General features: G+C 39.0%; 2 protein-coding genes across 3 annotated transcripts in view; one reads left to right on the plus strand and one right to left on the minus strand.

Moving 5' to 3' along the window:
* The window catches only part of plch2a (phospholipase C, eta 2a), a 156,933-nt gene extending 149,669 nt beyond the window's left edge, over positions 1–7,264 (minus strand). The window contains exons 1-2 of one of the 2 annotated variants that reach the window (XM_032564309.1): positions 7,163–7,257; positions 4,349–4,440 (exon numbers count right to left, since the gene is read on the minus strand). The gene's annotated coding sequence lies outside the window, so the exon portion shown is untranslated. Of the gene's footprint in view, positions 1–4,348; positions 4,441–7,162 lie in introns of both variants that reach the window. The other variant, XM_032564301.1, reaches the window with a different exon arrangement.
* Positions 1–11,516, plus strand: part of LOC116721371 (tumor necrosis factor receptor superfamily member 14-like) — a 1,133,408-nt gene that overhangs the window by 838,065 nt on the left and 283,827 nt on the right. The gene's annotated exons all lie outside the window — the stretch shown is intronic.

Raw genomic sequence — 11,516 nt, forward strand, 5'->3', positions numbered from 1 at the left:
ACCGTCTCCGTTTGGTTCAGAAAACACACAGAATACTTTTAATTTGATTGAGTCTTCAGACGTGTAGGTAAAATTGTTGGTTCAATAGGAAGGAAACTATTAAAATCCTAGTAAGTCTGCAGAAAAAAATAAGAAAAAAATTGAACAATTACAGTAAAACTGACAAAAGCCGAGAACATTATCAGTCCCTGATGTAAGGACTCAATTGCAGGCAGGAGGCAGGCAGAAACATGTGAAAATTGTTAAATAAAATGACTACGTCAAAAAGGAAACAAAAGCCAAACCGTGAAGCATTGCTGACTGAGAACACGATAAGACCGGAGAATCCAGAGAGGAGTGGGTGAAAAGAGGGAGTCTGTATAGTCATAGTCAATAAACTGAAATATAATTAAAAAGTTAATTTATGTAACTTAATTCACCAAGTGAAACACATTATATAGACTAACAATACAAAGACTGATGTTTTTAAACTGTCGTTTCAGTTAATTATGATAATTTTCTGCAAACAGCTGATAAACCTACAGATTACTGTAATCAGACCAATACAAAGAACAGTTCAATACAGAAATATGGACTAAATAAAAAACAAAGTACCATTTTATAGGTTATTTTTTATATTCTTTTAATCTAACAAACAAGACGCATCAGAGCACATAATTATAATCTATCAAAAGTTTTCTTTAATGTGTGTTTTGACCCATCTTTAGTGTCGACGTCAGAGCCTCTTAATGTGATATTTTATCACTTGTTCATTCTTTTTAACAAAGAATAATTTCCCTTTACAGCAGAATGAAACATAAATGTATGACTGTTAAAGCTGTACGTCCAGCCTGGATAGCCAAGGACAGGGAACAATCAAAAATCCCCAGAACTCATTTTGCTGTTACTGTTTACAGCATCAGACGTTTGACAGCCGAAGGAAGTTGTGTCAGAAGTCAGATGTGGTTTTATTCGCCTGGGGTCAGAACAGTCTGCAGTTATTGAAGTGCAGCTGAAAATGTCAAGCCAACTGGTGAGCAGATGGATGAAATAAAAAAGTAGAAAATGATTTGATATATAAAAAAAAACACAATAATCTGCAACACCGAAAAGGTCGTTAAATGAGCCTAAAACTTATCGAAAAGGTGAAGGCATGTGTGGTTTGGAATAAAGTTGAATCATAATTCCCTCTAATATGTAGAGAAGAAGAAGAAAATCCTGCGCCGTCTTCTGCATGTCAAAGCAGTTGTCATGTTTGAACCTGCAGGAACTTTCATCCTCGCTGCTGTTTTTGTTGCTTTTCACGCCTCAGACATGTTAATTGCTGCCCTGCTTGCACTTCGTTTAAGCTCAGTATGACTGACTGTTGTGATAACCGCCGGGTGGTGGCACTGCAGTTTCCCAATGGACTGACAAATTTAGTGCTGATGACAGATACATGGAAAGCCTTCTGAAAACATTTCTGTGTTTTGGACTAAACAAAAGCTGAAGCAGCCTACTTAGAGCAATATGTTGTGATTTAAGCAAACTGGAGGAGAAGATTCTGCAACAGAGGAATTATTTAAACTGCTAAAAGCAATGGAGGAGGAAGAATTTCTGACTTATAGCTTAAATTGGTCATTTTGTTTGGTGCATAACTCGTCTCCTTTGGTTTCTACTCTCTCATTTTTGAATTTGCATTATAATATTTCACTACTAATATTACCATGCTAATGGCAACAAAAACACTGGGACTAAATATACTGAAGCCAGACTCAGTCAGTAAGATTTCCATCTTACTGATTGAGTAAGATGGAAATCAGAAAAATTTTGAGGTTTTCTGACCTCAAAATTGGCAGTCTGTGATTGTTGGTGGGACATTCAAACCAGCAGCTGATTTACCCTCACAAAGACAACATTTCTAGAAAAACAATCTAATAAGATGAGCATAAACCCATAAAAATTCAGAACAACATCACATCAGCTTTGTGTGAAAATGCAATAAGGCCATCTAATGCTCTGCTTGGTTTGCCTCAGTTCTCTTAACACTTGTTGAACATTTGACGAACAACCTCTGCATAAATGCAGACTGTGGAAGAACCACAGTGCTGTTACTTTTGGACCTCAATGCAGCATTCGACACGGTCGACCACCATGTTCCAACTGGAGTGCTGGGCTGGATGCTCTTGTACAGTATTTGGCTGGTTTGAGTGTTAACTAGAGAATAAAGACTTTCCTTGAGTCAGTTTTTACAACTAGAAACTAGTGATCAGGCCTGAAATCTGGGTGCACTAATGGACTCAAACCTGAAACATCAGGTTAAAAAGTCAGCCTTCTATCAACGGAAGAATATTTCCAGGATTGAAGGACTAATGTCTAAGAGCTGGAGAAGATCTCTGCTTCTAGATCTTCTCTGGATCTTGGACTGTACCACAAATTCATAATTTGTTGATTTTAAAGAGGTGGATTATTGCATTTGACAATAAAGATACTTCAACTCAAACTACTTTTAAATAAATCACACAAACATAAGTGTTTTCTTTGGATACGCTAATGCAGCATGAACTTAGAAAGAATAGCTTGGAAAGCTCTGAGATTTACATAGTACACCTCAGCTTTATTATTTTAAAAAGTTCTGAGTTTTATTATCTCTCAGCTTAGTTTTCTGAAACCTAAGAACTCATTTAGATTTTTGCTTTAAAGTACCTACTGACTGCCTGACCATAAGCAGCCTCCTGAAACATCACACTTTGGAGGAATCATTCAGACATAACCCCATCTCTGCAGCAGCATATGAAAGTCCTATCAGCACACAATGCTTGTTTGTTTTGTCTTATGGCCTAATAAAAGTCAGATGATACAACACCGATGAGGTAACCTCACAGTCTGCATGGAGGATGTGGAACAGGTCTGCTCTTGCCTCCAGTTCACTGAAATAGGCTACTTACATTAAGCCAGGGGCTACATAAGATTTGCAATGAATACAGGCACTGTCTGCATGTTATGATCTATGACTTTCCTGCCTCCGGGTGCTGCAGGAGAAGAAGTCGGTGGTCTAACACAACATAATTACTCAGGATGTAAAAGATGCGCTTGAGTGAGACTCCATGATTCATGCGTCTGCAGAGGCACCAGACAAAGAGGCAGAATGGGAGGATAAAACCTTCTAGACATGACTTCTTCAAAGTTAGAGATTGTGTTCCACTTATGAAAGTTGACAATGGGACTTGTGGAATGGCTTGACAAACACTTCATGAAGTGCAAATAATCTGGTGTCCAAGCACACGTGAAGCAGACGGTGAGTTTTTAGGGGCCATCAGATCAGAGAGAACAGTGCAAATACTGCTGTTACCGCAGAGTCATCACTTTGTCAGAGCTTATTTATATTTTCAGACAACTTCATATCACCCTCATGATTATGACACCTGAGTTGAGGTTACGTGGACCTGCAATACTCAAGATTATCTGGTAAACACAAACAGGAACTACCTTAGGAAACAGCCATCAAGAATGAAACGTTGGGAAACCGGGAGGCTGTTTTTGTGTTTGTTGCATCTAATCTGCTAGCTAAGGCAGATCACTTACAGAGACATTTTTTGTTTCATAAAAAGCTCTGAAACAAGACTCCAGACATGGAAAATCCCAAGATATACCTGTTACATCATGGCTCTGATCTGATTGGGTGCACTCTAAGGTTAGTAAAAAGCATGCTGACATTCGTGTGATAGTTTTACTCTTATTCCATTTGAGTCGTCATGAGATTCCAAAACAGGAAGGTCAGAAACAGAAACAATGCAGCAAAGCCTGAGAGTCGACAGCATTTAGCCTAAACCTCAACATGACTTGTTCCGTTCATGGTGGGACTAAATGCAACGGGCTCCGAACAACGTTCAGAACAAAACAACAACTTGAGTCCCAGACGTGACGTACCGGTGATGCTTCATGTGAAGCAGATGTTCCTGAGGTTGCTAGGGAAACTTCTGACTGCCAGGTGTTAAACTTCTTCCTCCTGGCGAGTTTTGTAGGTGCATTCGTTGTTCATGCGCCAGAGAGGCATGCTCAGGATTCCCCTTTTGCCAAGTTCACAAACAACTGCCCACCTTCACACAATCTACAACAGTTTCTGTTCTCTGTTAGCATAGTGTTGTATAAAACAATCTCTTCAAACAGATGTGTTAGCAGCGGATGTGAAAAAGTAAAATTAATCAAAAGCAAGCAGGAACATCATTTTATATGACATTAGCAACAAAAAACAAAGAAAAATGTATAAGTGAAGAAGTGTTTTTCTGATAAATCTGATGAAGATGAAAGCGATGTACAATTGTCTTTTTTTTTAGTTTTTCTTCATTGACTGTAAAAGCAGAAGAGAATTTGAAAGTATTCTTCTTACATATTGTGATAATCAATCTCTTTCTTATGTTAGAGGTCTGATTGGACCTCTTTCCTTTCAGACTGCAGGATTACTGCGGGTTCCTCGAGGCTCTAAAAGTAGAATAGGAGGCAGATCTTTAGTTATCACACTCCTCCATAACCAACTCCCAGTTTTATTTCTTAAGGCAAACATCCTGTCTTAAAACATTCCTTTTTGATAAAGTTTATGGTTAGACTGGCTTAAGCCCTACAGCAATAGGGCTGCTGTAGGGCTTAAGCTGCTGGAGAATTTCTTTTTCTCGCTCTGCTTTTGTCTCATATTGCTCTCCATTTATATATTGTTCATAGTCATTGTTGAGATTGTCTTTTGTCTTTTGTTTTATTTTAGAGATTATTTCCTTAAGCATGTGCATTTCCTCTTGAAAAAACAATGTCGATTTTTCCTGAGATTACCAATGTCAACCTCTTTATTTTTTCTGGCTCAGCACCTCTCTTTAATTGAGTCCAAAATGAAGGACCGAACAAAGGAACTATTCTTGTGTGCGTGTGTGTGTGAGAGAGAGAGAAAGAAAGAAAGAAAGAAAGCAAAAGTATGATGAATTAATTGGAGGCATCCATCTCTCAGCCACAAACACCAGCAAAGGGTGCAGCATCCTCAGCCAGCCAGATACCAGGTACTACCTCAGAAAAGCCATCTGAAGTAAGTCATCTGTAAAGCTTGCTATGCAGGCCGAGCCCCAAAATGGTGGCCCCTCACCCTCCGTCCCCCAGCACACAACCCATTAGACTGACACCAGCCAGAACTCTGAGGGACTAAAGGGTGAGGGCACATTACCTTTCCATCAGGTCAGCCAGCTCCAATGAGGTCAGGAGGGAGGGACTTCAACAAGAGCCTCTAGCTTAGTCCCGACAGGCAACTTTCAGCCTGAAACATCCCCAACATCACGGTCACCCAATGGCATCTAAATGGTTGGTTGGTGTAGTGTTGTTTCTGTGGGTGTTCAGATCACAAGCCACCCAATGGCAAGGTGGGTAGACACCCCCTACTGGCAGCTTTATGCAATCAGTTGGGTTTCCTGTGAACTACATAATCAGCTGACTTTAACTACACACAGGCAGCATGGAATTGGAGCTAAACGCATCGTCATCATGGATTTAATTGGAATAAACTGGAATTTTATACTTTTACTCATCTGTAAACAGGCGTGAGGAAAATATCTGTTGTAAATGCGCGATATATATTTAAACTAAATTGAATTCAATTCTAAAATGAAGACATCATCTATGGAAAACAAAAAACCTATTGTCTAATTACAGCGTGGCATATCCTCCAAGAGCAGATTTGCATCGAGTCGTTGACTTGGAGCATTCTCTCCTACTAGATCAGCATGTAGACACAGCAGCTAATCGATTGCATTGTGTCGCTGACTTTACACCAGTCCCTCATACTGCACGTACTCCCCTTTAACAGGAAGAAACATCCTGCAGAACCAAAGCAGTGTGTACAGCCATCTGACACAACTGACCATGATCTGTGTGAGTTGCTAAAGTTTCATTGAGTAACAATTCAAATGATCTATTGGCAAAGATAAAATATTCCTATTGTGATCATAGAACTGACAGAAGCCAACTAACTTTTTTTTTTTTTATCCCTCCAGGGGGTCTTTTGTGGGCTCTAGTGTCCCTTATATGACAGTGGGCTGACAGGAAACGGGGAAGGAGAGGGAGGAAGACATGCGGCAAACGTCGTCGGGTCCGGGAGTCGAACCCGCGACGGCCGCGTCGAGGACCCAAGGCCTCCAAATACGGGTCGCGCCAACCGCCACGCCACCACGGCACGCCCAGAAGCCAACTAACTTTACATAAAGCACTGCACCTCCTCTTCAGTCATAAGCCAGGAAAGGCCATGATGAGTTCCATCTTAAACTTGACATCTTCCCATACAGCAGCTGTTGGTTTTGTCTTACGAAGGAGCTGTGTACCAAAACTTGGTCACAATAGCATATGCTAAACATCTGTAGAGAATCCATTGGTCCCTCGTGGACAATTCAAACCTGGGACTCATTGCCACATTCTATTAACTCTTTGGGAACCATCAGTGTAACATGATGAAGCATGCAAACCTGTTCCACAAATCAGTGAATTCATGAAATGTGCCTCTTCTGGTGGTTTTTCTTCAATCGATCTTACTCCAGAAAGTCCCAACATTTTAGATGTTTAGAGCTCTAACAACTTTAAAAAGCATTCAGTCAGAGTCATGTATGTTTGCCTTTAAAACTTTCCCAACAAATCAGCTTCCAGAGTTGACTGCTGTCTTTCTGACTAATGGATTCTCTTGACAGCACTGTGTGGCAACTCAATCACTGTTTCCCATTTGATTTGTATGTGATTTTACAGTGTTGCTCAAAAAAAATAAAAAAATAAAAATTAAGTTACTCATTCAGCAAAGAAATGTATGGAGTAAACTTCCTAGCACATGTTTCTTGATGAATGGATGTTTCTTATTTAGAAAATAATTTACACCATTTGACATTTGTAACTTTATGTGTTTAGAAGTCTGATGATTGTTATTCCTCCTTGTCTAGCTGTTGATAAGCTCAAAGATGGTGAATAAAACACCTTTACACTGAATCATAAACATCCTAGAAGCTGAAGTGACTGGTTTACCTTTCCTCAACACGACTGCAGCAGGAGCTCAGGTATGCGCTGCAGGTATACCGCTGCTGTGATCAGTAAAGCATTCTGAACCCTAAGGCTTTAAGGCAGAAACCTACATGTCATTTCATAATGATGTTAACTGGAGTGAACACGGAGATGAACCAGAGAGCCTTACCTGTAAAATCACAGACGGTTCCATGGACGGTTTATTCCAAACACTGAAGCACTTCCCACACCTTCCACCTTTCCTCTGCAGCAACTTACAATTAGCTGCCAAGTTGAAGGGAGGAGGGAAAGGCAATCCGTTGACTCCTCCCCCCTCGCTTCGAACAAAGTTCAGCTTCCTGGTGAGTGGGATGGACGGGGCCGTGATCCAAGGGTTGATTCAAGTGCTCTGAAAAGTGTCTGCAACAAGATAGGAGTGGGCTTATAATGGGATGGAGGTTATAATACACCACCCTGGCAGCTCTGATTAGACAAAAGAACTGGTTCTGCAACTTTCCAAGCAGATCTCAGCTGCTCTGTATCAGCTCAGAATGAATGTATATGTGAATTAACACCTCCTGGCAACGGGTTCAGAAAGCTGGGTTGTATATCTGTAGGGCATTTTCTTATTTTATTTCACTCCATTAATGTTTTTACTTTATCTCAAACTGATATCAAATCTAACCCCCTGCTTCATTTACATGACTTGGTTTAACAAACACAAGTATTTGGATCTTAACTATTCTTTTATGGAGCAGAGACACGAAGCAAAACGTTCAGGCAAAGGAAAAAAAGCTTGACCGTTTCCTGCAGAGGAAAGTCTCTGTGTTCAGTCCAGGGAGATGTGATGCACTTGGCTGTAACAGTGTGTTCCCTTCATGGTCCAAGCTGGGAAAAGTGAACTTTGACCAAACTTGGATTCTCCATAAAACCCTGAAGTTAAAGCCAATATGGCAGATAATCTCCCCTTGGAAATTACACCCAAACTTCTGGAGTTAAACCATTTCTACTCACCAGGTCACTTCATTAGGTCCACTTGTTTAATTGCTTGTCAGCTCAAATGGTTATGGCTAATCAATTTTTGGACTCAGCCATGAAGAACTGAACCACACCTTCATACTGAACTATGAGATTACAATATATCTTTGAATGAGTTAGTTCGTGTTGTATTCTTAGATATTTTGGTGCTACTGTGAGAGTAATTCACAACATATTTTGCAAACTAATCTTAATCAACTTCCATCTAATTAGACCTCATTTCCAAATTCCACCGAATAAACCTGTGACATCATTACATCGTTTTTATTGGTAATTGGTTTTATTCTTATTTTTGTTTTGGATTATTTTTGTTAATTAACCTTTGTAGGAAAGTTGTCTTTCTTTATCCCTTATACGTCCAGAGGCTTACAGTTCAAGAATGTTCGTTCTGAACTCAATCCTTCTTTTGTCATTTAATACCTAATCCTTCTCAGGCAGGTATTCAAAAGCAATAAGTGAGCCTGAAAACTATATGGCTGTTATTTCCAGATAATCAGGTGGTGACTGACTTGGTAATTAGTAATTTTGTTAATCATTCCTTTCAGCATTTATTATTAGTTATTCACAACCAAACAAAACATTTTGTTACACAACATCACAATATGGCAAATGTTTTTTTAAAAAACACAACTCGTCCATAAGAAGAAGGAAGTACGTGCTCTGTACTTCCTTTATGCCTGAATTCTCACACCTGACTGAATCTGATTAGTGATCATCCTTCTAAATAGCTTATTGCTAGCTTTAATATTAACACCATGCTGCTATGTACTTGGATTATATTCAATTATGCCTAATTCTATTCATTTGGATGGTTATTTACATTTAAATTTGCTGTATGTGTTACGTTAGAACTGCTAAAGTGATTTCATCTACAGTTTGACTCCCTCCCCCAACCACCGCCACCGTCGCCCCTCTTCCAAAGCTGCAAGGAGTTCTCTCAGATGTTGTTCATGTTGTTCCATTTTGCCCCTGATTTAGGGTGGGGGCTGTATGTCTTATACTGGTGGGTGGGTGGTTGGGGCAAAGAATAAGAGTTTTCAATTTTCTGTGGAAGAAAATGACTAATGCAAACAAGAAACATGTCTGGTGTTTCCCCAAGAAAGAATTTGGGAAGTCTGTTCTGTCAGAGCCAGATGCTATTCACACTCGAGTGCTGGGTTGGTGAACAGGTAGGGGCCGTGAAAACCCCTCCAGTGTGTACTGTTAAAGGGCGATACAGGGGGATACGAGCGCTGGCTCTGTAGAAAACAGCTGGAGGCCAGTTAGTTATCAGCTAAATCTAAGGAGACATGAGGCGAGTCCTTCAGCAGTAAGCAGCTTGGAGGCAGCCGGAGAGAGAGGAGGAGGAAAGCTAGGACACTGACTTTCACATGGATATGCGAGAGACGTGAATACAGAGGAAAGGTTACTGAATTTTAATTTTGCCCACCGGTGTCCTGGGAGAGCAGCAGATAATGTAAGGTGCATGTGTGGACACGAGGCCGCTGAATGTCTAGTATGACTAATCACCTTTAACACTTTAACCACCCACTCCCTTCCCAACTGGAGGAAAAACCCTTGTGATTCTGGTGAGGTGTTTTCTGACATTGTTTTACACAGCAGGCCTGAATATGAACAACAAGAGAATTAGTTTATATCTAACAAAACAAAACAAAAATAAACATATTAAAATAGCTAATGTAGTGTATAACATCATATAAATGCCCAGGGTCTGCTTTGTTAAACAAAAAATATTTTTGTAAAGTATATAGCATGTGGCCAAAAATAACTGTAACTTTCTCATGATTTTGGTGTTTTTGACAATCAGCAGTAAATTAAAATTGGACGTGAATGTGATTGTGAATCCTAAATGCCATCACCAATACAAACAGTTGTTTTTGCGTTCTGGTCACCGGGAAACTCACAGAATGTTTTCCATGTAGGCTGAAAAATGATCCTTTCACTAACAAATTAAATGAAATTCCCTTACAGAAATAATTAAGTGCATACAGTCACTAAGAGAGAAAAACACTATCCAGTGTCAGAGGCAAAAAAGAAAATGACGAGATCCACAAATCGAAATTTAATTAAATATTTGGCAGTAAATCTCCAATTTTCCATGTACGTCCAGTAGATGGCGGTAATGCTCTTTAAAGCTGGTATATTACTGCCTAAACGGAAATTAAATTAAATTAAATTAAATTAAATTAAATTAAATTAAATTAAATACCCTAGATTTATCGCAAAATGACACAGGAAGTAAAAGCTGCCTCGACATATTTTATTTTTTAAGACCGTGTAGCGTGTATGATAGCATATAGGTTTATTATTATTATTACTTATTTTTATTTTACTACTCGTTATTTGGTCCACACTCCTTACTAGCTGGCGGCGGTAGTGTTTCCTAAAGCTGTTTACCAACCGCCAATAAACAAAACAGACGAAGAAGAAGTCAGGAAGTGACATCAAACCACTCCGCTGTGTCCGGATACAAACCGGAGACTCTCCAACATGTTCGCCCCGCTTGAAAAGACAAAAGTAATGTTTTTCACAAATAAAAAAATAGGGGTTGATAAAAAGTTGTGTTTATATGGGAAAGAGTTAGAAAGGGTTGATTGGTTTCGTTTTTTGGGAGTAGTTTTTGATAAGAAACTAACTTGGGGAAATCATATAGAACATATTATGGAGAAGAATAAAAAGGTTCTAAACATTATGAGGTGTTTAGCTGGGTTGACATGGGGTGCAAATTTCGATTCCCTTAAAAATATATATGTGTCTCTAATTAGATCAAGAATAGATTATGGGAGTGTGGTGTATGGATCAGCAGCTAAAACTAGGTTAAAAAAGTTAGATGTTATTCAAGCCAGAGCAATGAGAATTTGTTTAGGGGCAGTTAAATCAACACCAATATGTGCATTACAAGTAGAGTCAGGAGAAATGCCATTATGCATTAGAAGACAGCAGCTAATGGTCAATTATTGGATAAGTTTAAAAGGACATAATGCAGATCACCCGGTTAAGAAATTATTAGGAGAGTGTTGGGAAAGAGGAAAGAAACAAATTGATAGCTTTGGGTGGGTTGGGGATGATAGAGCGAAAATTTGTAATGTATATTATAAGGAATTTAGTCCAACTGTATTGTGGCCTTTGAGACCGACATGGATTTGGAAATATATTAATGTAGACAGAACACTAACAAATATTAGGAAAAGGAACACATTAGATACTTGCCAAGAATTTTATAATCAAATGCAGAATAAATATAATGAATATTTGCAAATTTATACGGATGGGTCGAAAGACCCTAAAAGTGAAGCAACCAGTATAGCCATAGTGATTCCTGAATTAAAGATTAGTATTTCAAAAAGAACATCTGATTATTTGAGTATATTCGCAGTAGAACTAGGTGCTATTTTAGTAGCTTTAGAATGGGTGGAGGAAACTAATAGGAATAAAATAATAGTTTGTAGTGACTCTCTATCTGCGTTGATGAGTATAGGAAAGGGACATACAAAAAATCATCAAAA

The sequence above is a fragment of the Xiphophorus hellerii genome, chromosome 1 (genome assembly GCF_003331165.1).
Source record: "Xiphophorus hellerii strain 12219 chromosome 1, Xiphophorus_hellerii-4.1, whole genome shotgun sequence".
NCBI lineage: Eukaryota > Metazoa > Chordata > Actinopteri > Cyprinodontiformes > Poeciliidae > Xiphophorus > Xiphophorus hellerii.